Below are 23697 nucleotides of genomic sequence, written 5' to 3' on the forward strand. Positions count from 1 at the left end.
GACCAAAGTGGTGATGCAGACTGAGATAAAAACAGCACATATAATGAAAGCATCAGCAGACAGAGAAGAAATAAAAAGACTTATAGAAGGATATCGTGCAGAAAGCAAACATAAATTATAACTTCTATATCACAACTAATCGAACATAAATACAGGAGTTTCTGTCTCAATGTACCTGAAATAGCAGGACATATTTTCAGATCTGCTCTCACTGGTCTGACAGAGAAACAAGGAACAACTACCAAGAGGACAGCAGAGAAGACTGAGGCAGGGAAGATTTGTGTCCTCTAATGGATTTTATGGGAAAAAATGCATTTGGGGCACACTGAGGTATAGCACTTAGAAATCCCCAAAGATTTGCACAGTGATGCAGGTAAGCTCAGAAGGTCTGACAAAAATTGAAACTCTTGACTTGCTCATGCTTTCTGCATCCACAAGAAATGGAGTCGTGTTAGTTTTGCCAGAAAAGGACATGAAAGAAAATTTATTTGAAATCTTACATAATTGTCAGAAATATTAGTCTAATAAAAATCTATGAAATGAGCTGTAATTACTTATCTGGTTAAGTTGCAAAATATTAATATATCTTTCTACAATATTCCTAAACAATCCACTTTTTATGCAGACTCCACACCAAGATGCTCATATAAATATGGTAAATTTCATATTAAATTTGACTCCCTCAACAGTGAAATGAGAAAAGAAAGCATCAAACACCCTGAGATCTCCTTGCACTTCTTTTAATCATCTCATGAGTTCTCAAAGTGTTAAGTGGGAGGATGTCGATAATTGATGATGATGTTGTCTCTAGACAGGAACTCACCATAGCAGCTGAAACAACCATGTCTAAAAAGTGAGGATAAAGTGGTACTTAAGTACCCCTGGATTTGTCAGACACTCTCCAACAAAAGCACTCAGAGCTGCCAAAAAGAAAAGTCTTGTTCCATCTCCGCAGCAGAATTTGACTAGTTGGATGATGACTGCGTAGCAGCCAAGAAAAGCTGTGACGCGTCTCCCTGTCAGGATCATCACATCCACATGTTTCAGCTCTGACATCTCAGCATAAGCAGGTGTAATCTTCAAAGTGAACCCTGCTGCAATTACACCCAGTGAGTGTTTTAGCATGTCAGCAAGAAAAAGAAAGTGAAAGTTTGACTTTCAGTGCTGGCTAAAGTGTTCTGTGAAGTTTTAAGAGCATATTTTCAGCAGCTGAGCACACTAATTACAATTCATTTTTAGCTGTTTGCTACCAAAGGTGTGACATCTAAGTGGTGGGTTTTAAAGAATGTGTATCACCAAGATGACAGACTGTTTACTTTGTTCATTTAATTTAGTGAAACTCCAAAACTCAACACATATGTACGGCATAAATAGATATAACACATCACAAATGCTAATTGCTGTATCAACTGCAGTCTAGTGTTAAATGCAAAGCTGGGTGCTATGTTACAGTAAGTAGATATGACTTACATGGGCTTTATCTGCCAACTAGGAAGCCATTTCTTCCCTACAAACCATTCTGCTGTGTTGCTTATCATGTTCTCACCTTCTGCAAAACCCATGAACATATGCAGTATGTTTATATTTAGGTTTTATTGTAGATTGCATTTGGCAAAAGGCAAAAGGTAAAAAAGGTAACAAGAAGCACTCTGAGAGCACAAACCCCCAAGACAGATTCATCTCAGGGTGCAGTACTGGATGTTCTATAGTTTCATTTTGACTTTGAAGCATACTTTAAGAAGTTAGTTCAGTAAAAACAATTGCAACATGCAGGTTTTTGTTATTTGCCCTGTTAAAACCCATTTTAACATACAGTAGTACAATTACTTTTAATATTTTTAACATATAAACGTCATAAATAAAGTGGAAAAAAGTTTTCAGTGAATTACTTATGTTCACATATTGTACATGTATTCACATTTTTATGTATTTAAAAGGTTATAACTTGTTACTGTAATGTACCTAACAAAGCCATAATACAATAATGTATTTACAATCCCCATATATCATTCCCTATTTACTGTAACTATATGTTGTCAATACAAACAACAGCAGTAAAACAAGACATTTTAAATAGCTTTATATAGCCTTATTATAACTTCAATATAAATCTACTGACCTTCTAATTTTGTCAGAATTAATTCGAAACTTTTTGAACTGTCGTGTTTACAGAAAGAACTATGACACACATGCACACACTCTACCAAATCATAACATCCTTGGTGAATGTAATAAATGGTATTCTCAAAATGTTGTTGACAACAGGAGGTCACCGAAAGGGATTACTGCATTCTTCCCAAGATATGCATGTAATACACCATTTGTGCACCAGTGACAGAACTAAATTGGAAAAGACACAAGAGTTAGATTTGTCTGGCATATGTTAGCTATCAGTGTCAGCTGATGTTAATTCATTAAACTAATGTTCTATATTCAGTGCTCAACAGATGCTAAAGTGGAAATTGCATGTTAACATATAAACCTGTTCTTTAAAAGCTAACCATTCACGGGTATAGCCACATATTGTTTCCATTTTCCATGAAATTGGATGTCAAATTCCGTATTCAAGTTTATTATTAACAGGACGTTTGCATTAGTTGATGGACAGCATATCATATCTGCCTGAAATGACTTCATTAAATGTTGTCATGATTCATTTAGAGGACTCTGACAGGACAGACTGGACAGGTGTCATGTACAAGCAATGACATGAACACCTAATTCCGTGCTAGCGCTTGGCTGATTATACCTCAATCAGAGTATGTTTATTTGCACAATGTCATTATTTACTATCCATTTAACTGGTGTGTTATACAGTACATCCTTTTTTTTCTTTTTTATGATAATTTGCTTCTATTGTAAAGTCTGTTTTGTTTGCTGCAATTTCCCCACACAAGCTTTCATTCAGCAATCGAACAATCCCCAACATTGTTTTGTCATTACCCTTCTATAAAAGCACAAGAACCTTTGTGTTGAAAAGCAGCTGGAAAAGGACTGAATGACAGCGAGCAAGAGTGAGAGGACAATGCCCACCTCAAGAAAAGGATGCAGTTGGCTGGGGAAGGACAGAGCTGCTTACCAGGGTGGTTAATGTTAGAAGAAGAATGTGTGCTGACAAGATAAATAGGTAACTGAGAGTCCTGGGTTGGGGTTGCAAGTGCTACGTTGAAGACAGATTAGATGTGTCACTAGAGCCAAAGAACATTGTAGTGACAATGTCACTGACAGTGAGCAGTACTAGGCCTTAAATGTGACAGCACTTTAACCTCCTCACTCAGAGTTCCAGTAAAGGAATTGGAGGAGTTAAATCATGTGTTTGAACTGTCCTCACCCAAAGTTAGTTGATCAATTTAACAATGTCTGCAAACAGCAAAGTCAGTCAGTCCGCTTTCTTGTTTCAGAATTAAATGTAGCAACACTTGATGGATAAATAAATAAATAAACATAATGGCAAGCTTACAGTCCCAGCTCTGCCTTTCACCCTTTGACAGCTAGAACAGGATATATCCCCCCTGAATTGGAGAAGTAAATGAATGGATGGATCAGAGAGGATCAAGCTTATCCGTTTATGATTTCAGCTTTTTGTGCACAACCATCAGGTCAGCATTTGTGATTTGAGTAAGACTGATTGAGAATATGGAATATGGGTAGCCTTAAAGTAACCTAGTAACATGGTAAAGTAAGAAGGTGACAAAAGTTAACATTATTTGTTTACCATGAAAAATGGGAAGGGCAACTTCCAGAGCTGAAAGACGAAGACAACATGGAAGTGCAGATCCTCTCTGTGGCACTGGAGGCTGTCAGACCAATTTTACCATTTTTTTTTTTTTGAAACTTCGCCACCTGGATACTGTAGTGGCAATGGTTGTTTTGATTGAAAGAGGCTGCTGGAGCCCATCAGTTTGCTAGACTTCACCGCCACTACGTTGAGTTATTAAGCTGTCTCTTTTTGTGTGATTTGCAATTTCTGTAGTCTTTTTAATCCTATATCTAACAAATAACATGACTTGTTCTGTGGTACAAAGTCTCAATTGGCGCTTAGAATCTGGCTTTAGCTGGCCAATACGTGTGGCCGTGTGTTCCACCCCACAGTTTGCTAACAACATAGTAAACATTAGCTGATAACATGCTGGCAACATGGCAACATGACAAAATGCTAACATTGATTGTTATTGTAAGCATGTACCACGCTGGCCATAGCATTAAGTTTTTTTGTTTTTAAAAGCCTCAGGTCTATTTCTAAAAATCTGTTTACTGACTACTTAAAATTTATGTGTCGAATTGATCTTACTCTCCTACTCTCTAGCTTTTAATGAACTCTCTCTACCTTGAGCACAACTGTGCCATAAATATTGAGCCTTATTTTTGGTTCTTGCAAATTTGACCACAGTCCTCCTTCATAAACCTTACCAGGCCGCCGCACCATGGGCATAGACAGAGAAAATGTTAGCACCTTGTAAGTGGAAAAACAAAACGAAATTTGGTTTTATTGGCTCACTGATGTGAAGACAGGCAGTCAAAAGAGTACCTCAGTATAGCAAGAATACTCAGATCAAAACGTACTGAGTAGACTACAAAAGAGTGTTGGTCGTGCTCGATGCACCTTTTCTTTAGATTTGACCTCTGTAATTGAATTTGAACAAAGATAATCCATGTTGTCCAGCCTGCCATGTAATTACAACAGCTTATGATCTCTCTGGATAGTTTCCAGGGAGAGGATGTGTCAGCTTATGCTCCGTTTGAATAAAGCAGTCAATAACTCATCAATAGTAGCGAGTGAATGAGTGAACACAGCAGCATGTTCTTTCTTACAGACACTCCCTACTCACAAATTATACACTGCCTCACACACACACGTGCGCACACACAACTAGATACATGGGAGAGGCTTCAAAATGCTCAAGCACGTATGCAGCTACTGCATTGCACGTACACAGGAAACATGAATAATCTCAGAACTATTATTATTATTAAAAACAACTAGTGGCTACTTGATCCACAGACACTAGCTCATACTCAAAAGAGTACTACACAGCAATGTGTGCTGTGTAGTACAAAAGAGTCACAACCAAAGGAGAAAAAAATGTTCTATTGATTTTTAATTTAAATTTACATGAAAATGACACAAAAAGTCTCTAAAAGCTGCTTCAAACAAAGTTCTTTACACACAAGTTCTTTAAATGACATTTAGAAGGTAAATAATGATTTTATTCAACGCTGAAATACGTTAAATGTGTTACCTTTGTTATTCATTTGTGTGAAGAATGACAACATGTTCTCTTACTGTTCTGCATATATTCACACTTCCTTCATCACCATTTTTAATATGTAAACTGTTTTCTCTTTTTTTTTTTAAATACATTTTTATGACTTGTAGCTCCATTTACGTTAGTTTTGAAAAATGACACGGAAGAAAACTGATAATTGCTTTTGCTTTTTATTGGAATAACTGTGCTAAATGTCACTAAATTGTAGACCTCTGATCAGACAAAAACACACGATTTAAGACGAGGAAACTGTTAGCTTTCAAAATATATGAATTCATCACATAAGTATTCAAGAAATTAGCTGCACCACTGATCATCACTGATCCCTATTAGCCCAGTAAATTTATTCAGTAATTTATCACTGACATTATATGTTATGTTGATAAAATGTTTATATCTTATACCTTTATATAGTGGGTATTAGAACACTGCCATGCTCTTTGTTAAATCCAGAACTGAATTCAAAATCCTGCTCCTCACATACAAGGTCTTCAATAATCCAGCCCCATCTTATCTTAATGATCTTGTAGTACCATATCACCCCATTAGAGCACGTCACTCTCCCACTGCAGGCTTACTTGTTGTTCCAAGAGGATTTAAAAGTAGATTCGGAGTCAGAGCCTTTAGTTTTCAGGCCCCTCTTCTATGGAACCAGCTTCCAGTTTGGATTTGGGAGACAGACACTATCTCTATTTTAAGATTAGGCTTAAAGTCTATTTTTTGTTAAAACTCCTTTCTCACTAACTATGTGTAATAGACCTCTCTGCATTGAATCATACTTGTTATTAATCTCTGGCTCTCTTCCACAGCATGTCTTTTATCCTGTCTTCCTTCTCTCTCCCCAACCAGTTACAGCAGATGGCCGCCCCTCCCTGAGCCTGGTTCTGCTGGTTTGTTTCCGTTAAAAGGGAGTTTTTCCTTCCCACTGTTGCCAAAGTGCTTGCTCAAGGGGGTCATATGATTGTTGGGCTCTGTATGTATTATTGTAGGGTCTACCTAACAATATAAAGCTCCTTGAGGAGACTGCTGTTGTGATTTGGCGCTATATAAATAACACTGAATTGAATTGAATTGAATTAAAACTGATAAATCTTCTTGGCTTGATTGAAACTGATTTAAACACAGCTTTGAGATGCACACAGGACTGCTCTGAATCCTTTTACAGAAGCAACTAAATCTATATACATGTATATGGTATGGTTTTGTTCTGTCCTGAGACCCCTCTGTTCTCACATTGTCATGCTAGGGAAGCCCAACAGCAATAAGAACCATGTACAGAAGAGTGAAGGCACCAGTGACAACTTATATGGCTCTAAGTTACACATATCTGAAAAGATAAGGCTAGGGTGAAATTTTGGTGCAAAAGAACTGACGATGCACAACAGTTGCAGGCACCTTAAACTCCTAATCCCAAAAGCTTGGATACTGTGTAAAATTTGAATGCAATGATTTGAAAATGTTATAAAAAACATACTTAGAATAGAACTTAGAAAACACATGAAATGTTTAAATTGAGAAAATATATTGTTTTAAGAAAAGACTAGCTTGTTTTGATCAACACATCCCAAAAGAGTTGGGACAGGGCCGGTGTTTCGCACTCTTCTTGTAACATTCTGTCGACATCAGTTATGTGTTTTTAATATTTTCTTTTACAAAACTGAAGCTCTACCGCACAGAGGAAGAACACAAATCAGGTTTTGAAATTCATTAATAATCTCATCCTTTGAGATTATGTCTCCAGTGAGCAACATTAAATTTGAATCATTTTCAAAAACAGAGGCATTTTTATTTTATTCAATCATTTTCTTTTTCTTTTTAAATTTCCCCTCCTTTCACAACAAAGACTAAATACAGGTGTCATTTGCGTTGTCTAGGGGATGAATGATGAATGCAGTTCAGTTGCTATCCAATTTTCCTCCTCCGTTGGCTTCTTCGGGCATTTAACGGTTTGACTGAGTGATGTATGTCCTGAGTGTGTCACACCAATTCCTGCTGCTGCTCACAGGATTTTCAAGACAAGGAAATGCTGCAAAAACATGGTGAGAGCAATTTGTTTATCAAAAGGCAAAGGCGACGGGGAAAAACAATTCACCGCTTGTCAGAAATGAAGTCGTAAATATTGTAAGACACAATCATAGACAGACTGATGTAACCCTGTCAATGTGTGCATAACCTTTACAACCAGAGATTTTATGGTATGTTTACCAAATTGCTTAATAATAATATAATATATTATAAATATAATAATAATGCTGTGTTCCTGCTTAAAAGGAAATGTGTCAACTTTTCACTGTCATAAAGCATAAAATGAAAAGAACACACTGTTTACTCAGAGGTTGTGTAGAGTTGATACTTTATTCTGTTATTTACCTCTAGCAGCTTTCTGTATCTCAGTCACACTGGATGACCATGGAACGACAAAGAAGCATTATTTACTATATTTTTAATTACTCTACATTTTCTCACAGATATTGAAACTCTTTAACTTGCACTATTGACCTACTATGAGCCAATATAATATTTTTAAATGCAGACTAACCACATTGTGCAATTACTTTCAGACAAAATACAAACATTGATGCAAACTTTGGTGTAGCTCTAATTCAAAATGAGTATTACTTTAAAAAAAAGAAGAAGAAGAAGAAGAAGAATTTGTCTTACTGTCATAATGTATTTATGTTTTCACTGTGGGTATGAATAATTTGTAAAATATTATAATTTTATTTACATGTTATAGAATCGCCAAATGTTTTGAAAAAATAATTCTGTAATGAATACATTGTAAACATTAATTTTTTTTAAAACAATTACTGCATATTGCGTTCTCTTTGAACTGTCACTTGTATTAGTATCATCCTTGATTGGTATTTTCTAAACTACATTTAAAATAATATACATAACATATTTTAAAGTATTATCACTTAGCAGCCTGTAGCAACAATATGCCTCACAGCTTGCTATGAATGTCAAATCTTTCTCTTGCAAATCCGACAGTCACTAATTCAGACCTTTTTTTTAAATTGTTTTCCTCTCTGGATTTATACCCACAGCCACTTTATGTTGAACTCCTCATTAACATAAATGTCTAGTCAACCAATCACATGGAAGAAACTGAGTGCATTTAGTCATCTAGACAGGTCAAGATCTACATCAGAATTTAAGTGGCTTTTCATGGCATGGTTGTTAGTGCCAAATGAGCTGGGATTTTCCAATGTAGAATAAAGCCATAGAAAGATAACAGTAACTAACCACTCATTACAACCAACCATTTCTGAATGTACAACATGTCAAAACTTGAAGCAGTCTCGATTTCATTGCACACTAGTGTCAGCATTTCCCTGCCCTACTACCAACTGAACATGATTTAAATTCCTAATCTTACCTGAGTATTGTTGCTGACCATGTCTATCCCTTTATAACCACACTGTACCCATCTTCTGATGGCTGCTTCCAGCAGGATAACACGCCATGTCTCAAAAGCTCAAATAATCTCAAACTGGTTTCTTTAACATAACAATGGCTTCACTGTACTCATTGGTCTCCACAGTAACCAGATCTCAATTCAACAGAGCACCTTTGGAATGTGGTCGAATGGAAGATTCACAGCATGGATACGCAGCCCCTGTTAGGGGAGATGAAAGAAAAACTGTGAATATATAAAAAATTACATGTGCAATTATAATTAAAATATAATCCCATTGCATTGTCCATGAAAGCTACTTGCACAGTAGCTCGCTCTATATTGAATTCAATATTCAATTCAATCAATGAAAGCCATTGAAGAATTCATACAAAGGCCACTAATTACAATTAGCCTACAACAATAACTATTATACTGCAGGCCAATACTGTCAGCGCTAACAATAGTTAATGAGTGACATGTACAGAAGTGGACAAAAGATGTTTTTAGTCAAAAGACATAAATTAACAATGAACCACACCACACTAAGAACAAGATGGATTGATTGTGATAGATTTTTTTCCCCCCAATCAGAAGACTCCTGTGAGGGCTTCAGGGCAGATCTTTTGGATTAACACATCTCAAGTTTAAGGAAGCTGTCTTATTCTTATTGTTATCACTTCCACACAAGCTCAACCTTAATTGGACAGTGCTATAAAACTCTGAATTTTGACTGTACAAATTTAGATACCAATGCTAAGTCACGGGTCTCTTGCGGCATACAAGGCACAGAGCTACTTCCTTCATGCATTTTAAGTATGTGTTGTCAGAAGGCAAAAATCAGAATTTTAACATTTTTGGGGTAGGTTTACATTCTAAATAGAGAGATTGGTTGAAATCTGTCAACAGCAACAAGATTGAGAGGTCCCAGGGACAACCCACAGTCTGTGTCCAAATCCTATGTACCACCGCCAGAACTCAGAATCCCCTCCGATTAAGCCTAGCCAACTGACAGATTTCAGTCTTCTGTCACTTTCCCTCCCTTCATCCTTTTTTGCCATTTTTCATTCACTTTCCATTCCTCTGATCTTTTACTGTCCCTTTAATAATATTTGCTTGTTTTTCAGCTTTCGTTTTTTTTTTTAAATATACCTGCTTCTCACATGGTGGCATAGTGGCATCCCCAAGCAGAAGATGTGGACATTACAAGAAGAGTGAGGGGGGTGAGCTTGGTGGGTCGATCTGAACTTGCACACAGCAAGCCTCACTTGGTGCCAGGGCCTTGCTGGATGCCAAGTTTTCTGTGTGACTGTGTGTATATGGACTCTTGGCAATCATTGTTAGCCAAAAGCCAAAGTCTGCCTCTGTGCAGACTTCTGCATGAATCTCTTCAGGGGCTCGCAACCTTTTTTTGGCAGATGAGCCCACATTGATGGCGAGAAATTACAACAACTTATAAATGATTTAAAGACTGCACTTTAATACTATCTTGGACATATTCTGTTTCTTTTCCAGCTGCAGTTACTCTTGTTATGTAATAACTATAATGATTACTTCTCAAGCATCACATTTACATAATGACCTATGACACAAAAGAGACCACATTAAAAAGGAGGAGGAAATAAAATACAAAAATTAAAAATCACAAAATCAAAGACGAAGAGTACAAAAAATAAATATAAAAATAAATATAAAAATAACAAATCACAACAGAGCCATATTCACTCCAGCTACGTATTTGTCCTGCCCATTTTCAGCACAATAGGCTGTTAAACACAGCACTTAATTTGAAAGGTCAAATTGAAAGAAGGGAGAGATAAGGATTTGGTGTACCAATGAGTACATAAAGCGCCACCATAAAGCATTACCAGTATTTTAGGTAATGTTTCTGTCTTCTTCACTGCCCTCTTACACTGTCTCCCTCGTCACTTCATCGCTCTACTCTCTGTCACACAAGCACCCTCAACCACAAGTACAAACACACTCCAGAGGAGCCAAGGTCAACACTCACTCACAGATGTACATCTGTAGATGGCAGGTGATCTGAAAACCAGTGACACAGACTGGAAGATTTGAGGCGACTGGTATAAAAATCAACAAAGCTGCAGTGGTTAATCTTTGCTTTGATCATAAACAGTGCAGCCACACTGTTTGGATTTTCTTTTCTTTTCAGTACAGATGCTTATTATAGAAAAAATTGCAGCTTCTAAGATTAGAGCTGAGTGAATGGAGTAAATTGAATGAAATCTCTGTGGGCTTCATAAGTTTTCATACCTTCCCCACTGTGGATGAAAACACTTCCAGTATCAGAAAAACGTATAATACACTGTAGCATTTCCACATAAAACCAACCTGCTACACTACAGCAAAAATAGAGCTGGCAGTATGGCAAGGTTCGTTACCTTATATATTGCAGAGTCTTCTGCACCCAGTCTTCAAACACATGATCTATCTGTGGCCTTTTAAGAGGAAATGTCAAATCAGCGCCTATGATGAGGTCTGGACGAGAACAACCAATGGGGCATCACTTTTACGTGGAAAAATAACAAGCGCGCCTATCCTCTGCAACGCACAAAAATGTCCATCGTCAGTCATTTAGTCTGGTATTGATTCTTAAAATTGTTTTTGGAGTCAGGAGATGATAGCAGGAAGTATTATAAATCACTTCACTAGTGTCAAAAAACCTTACTATGTAAGTTGTGGAAGTTACGGCATGGATGGGAAAAGTGTGGAAAAAATATTTTGGGATTTTTTGATTATTTTGTAAGTACAGTTATTTTTTTAGTATTCATCATAATAAAATAACATGATGTTTAGAATCTCCAGATATCTTTCTCTGACTATATGAAGTCAGTACAAGCAACGGCAGTATCTAAAAGAAAGAAGCTCTATATACAACGCATTGACCTTCAGATCAATCTATTGTTATAAAGAAGAGGTCAGATGTGACATGATGCTTTAAATCGTCCTATATGCTGTCAATGCACACCACACTTGTGAGAATCATAGTCTCTAGGTTTTGAGGCTTTTTTGTCAATTTCTGAACAATAAATCATGATGTTACCCTTGGAGACTTTGGTGGATATAAGCCAGATTTTAATGGATTGTCAACATGAACCCACTCTACACCTGGTTTTATCCAAATTCATTCAAAACCTATTAAACTACTGTGGTTTTGACACATACACATGCACACAACCAAAAACATAAACTCCTTGGTGGAAGTAATGATGCAATGATAGAGCTATATTTTATTCTCAGTATAACACATACTGTCACAGTCTGGCGAGGGCAGACTGTATGAATTGAAAAAGGACCCAAAATGCAGACTCCAAGGAACAGGGAACAAAACTTGAATGTTAACAAAAAGCGAGCCGTTTAATATGGCTGGTAAAAAGGTACAAACAAAGGGCAAGGCAAACTGAAGCAAAATTAACACAAACCTAAACTGGGAAATCTAAACAAACAGTAAGAAAAACCTAGACAAGAAACTTGGAAGCATGGCATGGGAAACATGGCGTGGACAACAGACGACCTGACAATCACACACTGAAAACAGAGGACTTAAATACACAGGAGGTGATTAGGGGAAGTGGGAACACATGGAGGAACAGCTGAGGGTAATAAAGCAGGACGAGGCAAGGGAAGCAAAACTAGAAACACTCACATGAGACATGGACCTTCAAAGTAAAACAGGAAACACACTGACTGAATTCTAAACATGCAAACTTAACAGCAACTGGGGAGACAGAATATAGGAACCTGAAATATGGTACAAAACCATCACAGTGGACATAACATGGAACACAGGGAAGCCATATGACGAAGCCAAAGAGCAAAACCTAAGATAACCATAACTGAGATCTAGGGAAACACGAAACAGTACCACAAAGGACTCAAAACATAATCCATAATATAAAAACACGAGATCTCTCCAAAATGACACAGGAACATGAGAGGCAGACATAACAACATAAGACAACAGACATGAAGCACACGAAGGGCAAGGGAGATTTAACATAGTTGGAACACGAGGGGGAAATAATAAGAACTAGAAACACTTAGGCATGATAACAAATAAACTTAGGAAACCTGATAAGCTTAAACATACACTATGAACATCAAAAGAACTGAAACTCAAAACACTGGGTCATAAGACCCAGGACCGTGACACATACACACAATGATAAACACAGTATGTCCTACATGTTGCTGCCATTAAATTCAAAAAGAGCAAATATTTTTCCTAAAACAAGTTTTATAAAATATATCTACTTCTAGGCGTAAGCATGTGTTGCAGGCTTGCAGCACCAGCAATCACCATGTAAAAATATAAACAAAATTATTGTACGTAGTTTAAATGTTTGTAGTGTACAAAGGATTATTATAATTGTAGAATGATTTTGACATCCACTCTGCAAACAGAGGATAAATTAAAAAGTGTAAAAAAAAAAAAAAAAAGGTGAGTAAAGTCCAAACTTTATTAAGCCTTTCATCAAAGTGAAATTTTTAAAAAAAACCTGGCCAGCGTGTTCTCTGAGCTGCTTGGGGCATCCAGGCCCACACACAGTGAGGCAATGTTTAGAGAAAATGATGAAGCAAGAATGAGAAGGCAACAAGCCAAGCACATGAGAATTGGTATGGTTTACAGTACACTATCCTTACAAGAAGCCACTAAACTCTTTTTATGGTTAGAGTCTGTTTCTATACTTTAGAACATATTCAAAACCTGGAATGTTTAGAGTTCAAAATAAGGTCTTTCAGGTGTATTTCCTATTTCAAACTCCACTATTATCATAAAAAACAGCAAAACACGTGTTCTGGGCAAAGAATATTACACTGGGTAGTTATCTTTATTTACAATTCCGCAGTTGTGTCTCTTTGCATTGGTATTTGCCAGCACAGATGAACAGAACACCCAGTACCCAGTAGCACATAGCTTGATGTAGATGATGCTGTACATAGGTCAAATGCTGACTGGGTAAAAAAAAAAAAAAAAGCAGACTGGAACAGGGAAAGGAACAACAATGGAACTTACCTTAAATGACCTTAAATGGGTAAAGCACTGAAAAAACCCCATTAAAGAGTGAAAAATGTAGCACAATACCTACAGACAGTGGCTGAATTGTACTTGAAATGGACACTCAATTTCATTTCAGCTCTTTGTATGTTACAATTTCACTCTTCCCTGCAGCTGGTGAGGACCGACAGTAGCACAAGTAACATCAACCCACAGACACACACACAGTTGTTTGTGGCACTGCCACCCCCCTAGTGACACTAAGCGGCAACAACATGTGGATGATAGTCTGCAAAGATCTCTGCAGGGTGTGAATAGAACCATATTGGAGCCCTCAGGGAGTCCCCAGGACTGTCAGGTCTGAAAGTGGATACAGAGAAACATAAAGCCATCCTAATGTAGGAACTGCTCAAATAACAAATGTGTCAGAGAAACAGCCAATTAATTCTGTTTGTGAAATGCTTTTAAGTGGCAACAAACAGCATCTGTGCATGTATAGACCAAACCCTATAGCATCATCTTTTCAATTCATTCCTAAATGTTGACCTGAATAAGGCCCAACACTTCAGTGTGAAAGAGAAGAACAAAATAGGCAATAGCGCTTTTTCAACATACTTTCATTTATCATAAAGCGCCTTGAAGGAAAATATAAATTACAGACGGAGAGAGAATAGAACTGCTGTTGGTCCAACAGCCAAGCTCAACCTCATTCAATCATACCAATGTCTGTGTTTAGTTTTTCATCTCTTCTTCCCCGTAATATTTCATACTCTCTCTCAATCTCCTTGCCTGAATACCTTCTGTCTTTTTTACCTCTTCTTTTTCTGTCTGTATCTGCCTTTTTTGTCTTTCAGACTACACTACTGTGTGACTGCACTTTCAAATATATCCAAATTACAGGAAGAAAAAAAAGTTTGGTGAGGTCCAACAGCCTGGAGATGTGGGGCTTTCTCCTGAATTATGCTATTTGTTTTCTCTCATTCCTGATGGCCTGGTGGGGCTTGCTTTCAACATTTTCATACATGTCCTGCAAAGGCAAGAACAGAGGGGGTGAATAAAAGGGCTTGTGATGGTTTGAGGGGAAGAGAGGGACGGAGAGAGTGTGAGAGAGAGAGTATCATTTGTTTCTATCCTTATCGAGAATAAGTGTGGTCACAAAACTCAAACTAAATCCTCTAAAAAGTAAGACAATTTGGCCACGTTCTTACTTTAGACCAGGTTTAGAAGTTCGGTTAAGATTACAAAGATTCTCGCTAGTTGTATTGAAGATTTTAAATGCTATCCCTCTGCCAGTGATTACAAAAAAATATTATCCAAGGCAAGAGGATCTTTTGCCAAAAGATTTTGGCAGAGTTTGTATCACCAAACATTTTTTTTTGCACCAATTTTGTCATACAATCATTCTCACACGTTTTTTAATTAAGGACACATTTGAAAAAGGGTATTGTTTTAGATTTTTGAATAATAATATAATATTATCATTTGATTATCTAGGGCATTTTAAAGGTCAGTAGTTATTTGAAGAATACTGTGTAAATGTGGTTTGGTTAATAAGGAAACTGCCACTGTTTTTTTTTTTCTTTCAGTTTTGCAAACATTTCACATTATTTACAAAGATTAGGGAGCACATTAAAGGCCCAATCTGTGAATAAAAAGAAAAAAGCAAGAAAAAGCGCTTTTGTCCAGATGCTCAACATGAAGCTGGAGTTGGCAGCTTCAATTGGAAACAGATAGCATGGCACTGTTCAGTGGTAATCAGATCTGATTTGCCTACCAGCACCACTAGAACTCAACAGTTATCAGATTGTGTCTCATTCATTTAATTCATAAAAATGAAAAATGCACGAGATGTCCAACCAAGAAGTAATCCCACATATAATCCCAAAAAATGGCACAGTGACTTTTTGGGATTTCTGCTGGTAGCCTAACACTCTCACATAAATGACATGATTCCAGGAAAGAATTAAGATAAGCCACCCTTTGCAGTCTATGTGTGTCTTTGTGAGTGTGTTTGTGTGTTCCTATTTGTGTGTAAGTTTTACTACTTTACTATTTACGTATTTAGTCTATGTGGAAAATCTGATTATCCTGCCTTATATCCTCTCTTCTTTGTTTTGATTCATACATGCATTTCAAATATTGTTTTTCTTGTTGTCTAGCCTGCACTACTGAGAAGAACCTAGAAATACAATAAAAGTAACTGAAAACAGAAAAATATCCTTGATTTTTAATGTGTTAACAGTAGTTGCATACAAACCTACCACAACCAAAAGTGAAACCCTTGTATAGTGGCATTCTCATTCAATATCTATCCTTCAGACTGGGTGGTAATTTACTGAATGTCTGTTTATGCACTCACCAACCAAGTTATTACGAACACCTTTTCAAATTTTGGTTAATCCAAATACCTAATCGGCCAATCTTATGGCACCAACATGTTTATGTGATCTTGAACATTGGTGTTGGTGCCAGATGGACTGTGCTGCTGGTCTACTGGGGTTTTTCCACACAACCATCTCTAGCATTTACAGAGAATGATCCAAAAAAGATAAAATATCCAGTTTATTTATGCCAGAGGTTAGAGGACAATGGTCAGACTGCTTCAAGCTCATTGCAAGACAGCAGTAACCACTCATTACAACCAAGTTAGCTAAAGAGCATCTCTGAATGTAGGAGAGGGGCTACAGCAGCAGAGGACCACACCAGGTGCCACTCCCATCTGCTAAGAACAGGAAACTGAGGCTACAATTCACAAGGACTTGCCAAAATGAGATGGTTAGAAATTATATTTGCTGTCCTGATGAGTCTAGAATTCTGTTGTGACATTCAGATTGAAGGATCAGAAATTGGCATATGCAACATGAAAGCATGGATCCATCCTACCTTGTATCAACGACGGAGGCTGGTCATGGTGTAATGGTATGAGGGATATTTGTTGTGCTTAATGCCAAATGCCAAAGCATTGTTTAAACACCACAGCACTATGTATTGTTGCTGGCTATGCCCACCCCTTTATGATCACAGTGTAGCAATCTGCTGATGAATGTTTCTAGTAGAATTATGTCCCATGCCACAAAGCTTAACTCATTTCAAACTGGTTTCTTGAACATGATGTTGAGTTCACTGTCCTCCAGTGGCCTTCCTAGTCACAAGACCTCGTCCTGCAATAGACAGTAGAATGCATCATGCATCAAAAATCTACAGCAACTGTGTGATGCTGTCGTGGGCTAATATCTCTGAGCAATGTTTCCAGCACCTTGTTGAATTTATGGCATTAAGAATCAAGGGAATTGTGAGGGCGAAACTATGTCCAACCCAGCAGAAGCAAGGTATACCTAATAAAGTAGGTGCTCGTACAATGACTACTGAATTTTTTTTATTTATTTATTTTTTAAAATAGCATTAAAATACATTTCTCTCACAATTATGATTAAGGGTATTTCCATTTCCTCCTCTGTATCATTTTACACTACACAATGAAAACAAGACAAAGAGTCAATAGGGGTGTTGAGTGTCTCTATTTTGTTACTGTCACATTCTTTCACAAAAATTGATTTTGCAGTGCTGTCATTACTGTGATAAACATAAAAAATATGAGAAAGCAAAACTATTTTCCACAATACCTAGTTAACTCCCACAGGTAACACACAAACTATGTTATCCTTAGACCTCAAGCAGACAATGTTTCCTTTCTCATACCTGCAACACATGCCCAGCTTTTTGATTTTGAGCATGGCTGCCTTGTGGGTTGCCGGTCTATAAAGGTGAAGGCTGTGTAATTAACTTATGAAGCAAATCACATTTGCTAATTTATCCAAATTATGTAGCAATGTTTCTTTTAAACCCCATGTAGGCCACTCCATTTCAGTGAGTGAAATGGTGTACAATTATATATTTTGAGTGGTGTACCACTTTTAGTTTTATAACAGCATGATGTAATATTGACACTGAAAAGAAAATACAGTATATAAATTTTAATGCCACCCACTCCTAGTCAAGAGTCACACCAGCAGACTAACATGTACTAATTTGCAATGAACGATTGCTGAGGCTGGCAGCAATATTAATAATTTTGCAGGTACAAAGTATGTGACAAAAGTATATTTTGGCCTAACAATAGCGCTAGAAATTTATTCTAAATCATTTTTTGGCAACATGGATGTTAAATATATGAGAAAATACACTTATAAGCAGGAATAAGGGAATCAACAAAGTCATCCCCTGGGAACCAAGGCCATCTGTGTCAGCTGTCATAGTGACGTCTCCAGTAGCTGCTGAGAAATTTCACTTACAAACAAAGATTTTTATCTCCAATGGGATTTTTTTTGCTAATATTATAAATAATTATTTAGTATGATCCACCATCTGCAGAATCTGTATCTCAATATTGCAGCAAATTGTTTAAAATATGTTGATCTATAATCAGATGATGGACCAATCTACACAGCTACCACATCCGTAAAATATCTTATCTTTATGATACTAGTCTTTTTATTCAGGCTTTATTAAAATAAACCAATAATAAAACAAAAATTTGAACATCAACTGTCAGTGACAGATATAAAAATATTTTTTAAAAACATTGTACATCTTATGACTGCGTGCATAAAATTTGTGTGATTTAGTGCAAAAAAAGAAAATGCAGTATCTTTTTACACTGTGTCCAAGGTGTATGTAAATGTGTGTATTTATGTGCGCAAGGGCATATGCTAATGTGAAGTGTGTGTATTTTTGTGTATGTGCTAGTCCCCACTCCTCATGCAGCGCTGTCACCCTGACTCACAGCCAGACACATATTTCATGGCTTGATGGTTTCTCTGTGTGATGCCAGGGCCAGATAGCTTATCTGTGAAATCCTCCTCACTTGCCTGGAGTTTAGTTCAATAAAATGCGGGAAAGAACAGCCATTGACAAAGAAACCCCAGAGAGGAGAGAAGATCAGATACAGGAGCCAGATACACTATTCAGGTTGGGAGACTCAGGTCAGACTAGGGCATTAAAGAGGCAAGTAAGCGATAAAAGCAACATGTAATAAGTGTACAAAGCATTCATCTACATCACGCTTTCTGTAAAGTACTGCAGTTTTGCTTTGATTTTTTGTACAGAAAACAAAAAGGAACAATGATTTCTCCATAATTTTCAGATTTATCTTCAATTATATTTCAAAAACAATGTTTACATTGTTTAAAAAAAAACGATTTCGTATATCAAATAGTAAAACACATCTTATGTGTAAGATGTGTTATGGATGGATGGATGGATGGATGGATGGATGGATGGATGGATGGATGGATGGATGGATGGATGTTCTTAACTATTCACTTGGGCATTTTTTGACGATCTCACCTCCATCTTTACTTCTGAAGCTTAGGTTTTAGCTACACAGGTCCAGAAACTGACACATGAGCCTTTGTCAACTTCCAGTTCCTTTTGAAAATGTATATTCCCCAACCAGTTGATAATAGATTGTTGGAGGTGGCTGGCTGTTGCTAGGCAAAATTGGTTGCAGAGAGTATGCTGCATCGTGAACCTCTGATTGCTCTGCTTGCTAGTAGATTGACAAAGTGGCCTATAGATTGCATAGAAGATTCCAACTTGTCTGCAACCCCTCTCACTCTAATAAAAAGTTCACCTCAAAGTAAAAGTTGTGCTTTACTGCTAAAGAGATGCAACTTGAAAGGCATATGCTCTCCATTTCCAGTTTGTATTGCATTCTTCACAGTTTTACTACCACTTCATCAAGTAGTCTGTGAGTCTTTGGAGACAAGTTGGCATCTTCCATACAAACTACATTAAACTGCAGCAATTTTCTAGCAATCAAAGCAATTACAGGTTTTCATACAGCATTGTATACCTTTTGTTTACAATTTCATCTAGTAGCAGAAAGCAACTGCCTGTAACCTGTAACCACTCGACAACTGGTCAAAATCAGTGAATACTTCACAAAAAAAGGGGGTCGGGTTTGTTTTTAATCTGTCATGTATGAAGACAATTCAATTAAAGTATTACCGGCTGAGCCAGAGGATTGTGGAGTGGACCAGAAGTTCACCATTGACAAGGTGTTGAGGAATGTGTTTGAACAAATTTGATCTGCAGCAGATCCTCTATGCAGCTTACACAGCTTAAAGGTTCTGCTGCTAAAGGCTTGGTGCCAGATACCACAGCGCACTTTTAGAAGTCTTGTAGAGATCATGTTTCATTGGGTCAAAGCTGTTGGCAAGATACACTGGAACAATAGCACATTAGAAAGGGATGGTCAAATGTTTTAGCATATCAGTGTATATCTGGTGAGTTTGTAAGTAACTAAGGGCACAAATATGCAACTCCAGAAACTAAAAGCTCAAGAAGTATACTAGAAGACCAGCGGCAGGAGGTGCATTTATATCAGTCAATGCAATCACTGTATTTATATGTTTTAAATAAATAAAAAAAAATTGATCAGGACACAAGAAGTAAAAGCAGGATAGTGAAGGACAAATGAGTCATGTTTTGCATATGAAGGGCACTGAAGAGGTATAAATGACTCTTCTTTTAATGAAAATAGGTGATAAATTTGCCATAATGTACCACTTATTCTCCTATTGCCATCTATTTTGAAGGATTTTTGGGTCAACCTTATCTGTGTGTGCACACACACACACACATAGCTGGAGCTGAATAAAACTCTGCAGTAACACACACACACAAACAGAGAGAGAGAGACATACAGGAATTCAATATCACTGCTTCAGTTGCTGTGAGATGCTTTCCCCACTGGTGTGCACACACGCACACACAAAACTTCAGCCAACTTCTCACAGTGGCATTGTTCAAATACACAACTGCCCTAGCTATGATTAATTCATTATAAGACGAAGCATAGTATATGTTGTCTCTGTGTGTGTGTGTGTGTGTGTGTGTGTGTGTGTGTGTGTGTGTGTGTGTGTGTGTGTGTGTGTGTGTGTAAGGGGACAAAGGAAAAAAAACTGTAGGGGAGAAGAGAAAAATGCGAAAAAGATGGAAAAAGAGAGGGAGGAATGGGGAGAGAGGGGAGATTCAGAAATGTAAAAAGTCAGCGTATAAAAAAACAGACAGAAAAAAAGAGAGAAGAGGGCATGACGGGTTTGGGTTATTAGTGCTCCCTAGTGGTCAGCTGGCGGATTTATTCATTTGATTTATTACACTGTCCCTGCTCTGGGATTTCATGTTTGCTCCCACTCACATTCTTCTCATTTTGTATTTATCATGTGTGCAACTTCGAAATTGCTGCTGCCATCGACTTTGAGCCTCTTAAGTAGGCTTGATATATACCCATCCCCACTCCACCTCCATTCCCACACCCACAACAAGAGTCCTCTACACATCATCAGTTCCCCACCAGCTCCCCTCAAGCCAACTCAAACATACAAACAACCCAACAATGAATTCTGAGACAGACTAATAAAGGCAATTGTGTTGATGTATGTAGCTGTTAGGCACGGCTACTGTGCGCCAATGGACAGTATTTTGCAGACTTCTATCCCCATTGTTCCATCTGAAGCAGAGTTAGGAAAACACTCCATTTATCGTATGTCAAACAACGGCCTTGTGTTTTCATATAAATGTTAATGCTCTCTCCCCGTGCACACTGTTTAGTCCAGGGGGGTTCTCTCAATAAAAGGAAGAAGGAACCGCAGCCGAAGGAAGAAAGACTACAAGGCAGCCGAAGAATAAAAAAGTAATCCAGCTTTTCACTAAAATCCTGTTTTTCAAAATGTCACATTGGATTAATAAAGGCCTTACATGGTCATGTACTTTTGTTTTGTCCAGCTGAGGAAACAGGGGCATGAATGAGAGGATTACAAACATGGCTGCACACAATTTCTTAAATAAAAAATGTATTTTTTGTAGCGTTCATAACTCTACAATTCTACCAATAATGCAAATCAAAATATATTAAACACAGGGGGAAAAACATTACAATTTCACTGTACCTGCAACTGTTATGCAGGTAATACTGGTGTGCCACAATGACGACTACGTTTCACTTAAGTCTAAAGGTTTACATGCTGATAACCTTTACAGCAGCCCCATTGTTTTAAGTCCTTATTAAAGCAAACCTCTAATCAGGCAATCACATGTAAGTAACTCAGTGCATTTAGGCATGTAGGTATATACCCATCTTCTGATGTTGCTTCTTGATGAACAGGCAAAAAGCATCATAAAGTTCATGTCTTCTCATATTGGTTTGAGTTCAGTCGACTCCAGTGACCTTCACAGTAACCTAATCTTAATCAAGTAGAGCACAATTGAGATGTGGTTGCATTGTGGATATCCAGCTGAAAAGTCTGCATCTGTCATGTCAATATGAATCAAAATGTCCGATGAACATTTCTAGCACCTTGTTGAATCTATGTTATGAAGAATTAAGGAAGTTCTGAAGGCAAAAGCAGATCCAACACCGTACAACCAAGGTGTAACTAACAAAATGGCCAGTGAGTGTATGTAAGTCCAGACCTGTTGGGCTTCATCACTGCCTGACACAGATAAACACATCAAATTAAACTAGCATTGGGGTACATCATAGTAGTTCTATCTTCTTTCTATTGATTGGGACTAGTTCGGCTACTTGTAGTGTAGCTATGTGGGACAAAATGTTTACTACAAGTGTAAATTAATAAAATTATTGTATTACTTTAATCATCTAAAATTTCGAAGAAAGAAAAATTGAAAATGTTATTAATAATCTTAAATCCATTGAACTTGACTGTGTGGATGGTAAGATGTCCACACCCAAAATATAGTCATTGCACTGTCTTAGAAGTTTAACCACCTATTTTGATGCAAAAGTATAATGTCCAATTATCAAAATAATTTGCAATCAAGGGTTTAAGATTCAGTGCATTTTTCATTTCATAATTTCATTTCATTTTCCATCGTTTTCCCTCATTCAGAACACGTAAGAGGAAAATAAATCCAAACTAGCTCATATTTAATACATTTAGTGTTCAGTTTGTCAGTATTATTCATAATCTGATTCATATACAAATTTTACTGAAAAAATCATGGTGAAAATGTATTTTCTTTTTTCAAAACGTTGTAATTCATTGAAAAAAATACATTTATGACATCCAAAATCCCTTCTGTAAAAACTAATATAATATTATGAAGCTGACTTTCTCCAGTTATAAATTATTTTTATAAGTACATTAGTTTTTTGGGGTTTTTTTATTACACCACTCATTTCTGTTTTGTTAACTACTTGGGTTAAGGCAGTAAGTGTTGTACACCCTGGACAGGTCCTAGTCTACCAGACACCTAATACAGACAGAAAACAGACACATTCACAACTAGAGCCAATTTAGGATCACCTGCTGACCCAACCTAATGAGAGAAATGTCACATAACATTTCAGAAATCCTGTGATGCACAAAGTTATTTATTTACTGTAATCATGCAGGGAGGCTTCAAAGTGATCTTTGTTTTTTGATTTTCCCCTGCGTTCATTTCCCAAGTTTTGCAGCTGTCTCATTCACTGAGTTCTTTGTTCCATGACAGCTGTTAACTCCTCTCGACAAACCATTACCACATTATTTTATACTTGTCTTTCCTGAAAATGCTGCAATAGTAACAGTCCGTAACTTAATCTTTTCATAGAGAAGAAATTTTCACCTGTAGTTGCACCTCAAACCTGTGGAGAAGCCTTAAAATTAGAAGCTGCAAACAAACTTTATAGCAAGAACAACACCAGCGAATGTTTCTGCCCATATTGAGAAAAGAGATCAAGACAAGTTGAAGAAAAACAAGCAACCAATCCACAGGGATTTCTCTCTGTATTTCTTTCTATCTCCACAGTTCCATAACTCCTCTACTCATCTTGTGATCTGTTCCCTTCATTTCTTCATCCATCCCTCTATATTTCTTCCTTTTTTTCCTCCCAAAGGTGTGCAAGTAAAACTTCTCTCATTGGCACCTTGGAGACAGTCTGGCATGCTAGAATAAACATTTCATAATGGAACTATTGATTTGCTGTGGGTATTTTTTTATTGCAG

At 37.1% G+C, this 23697-nt stretch overlaps 1 long non-coding RNA gene across 4 annotated transcripts in view; it reads right to left on the minus strand.

Moving 5' to 3' along the window:
* LOC309715641 overlaps positions 1-23697 on the minus strand; it is a 134286-nt gene that overhangs the window by 50767 nt on the left and 59822 nt on the right. The window contains exons 2-4 of one of the 4 annotated variants that reach the window (XR_014279257.1): positions 8650-8889; positions 7638-7666; positions 7132-7293 (exon numbers count right to left, since the gene is read on the minus strand). The exons of 2 other annotated variants lie outside the window; for them this stretch is intronic. This is a non-coding gene — a long non-coding RNA (uncharacterized lncRNA). Of the gene's footprint in view, positions 1-7131; positions 7294-7637; positions 7667-8649; positions 8890-23697 lie in introns of those variants that run through there. One more of the 4 variants, XR_014279256.1, reaches the window with a different exon arrangement.

This window comes from Aulonocara stuartgranti (genome assembly GCF_965226115.1).
Source record: "Aulonocara stuartgranti genome assembly, chromosome: 10".
Lineage (NCBI taxonomy): Eukaryota > Metazoa > Chordata > Actinopteri > Cichliformes > Cichlidae > Aulonocara > Aulonocara stuartgranti.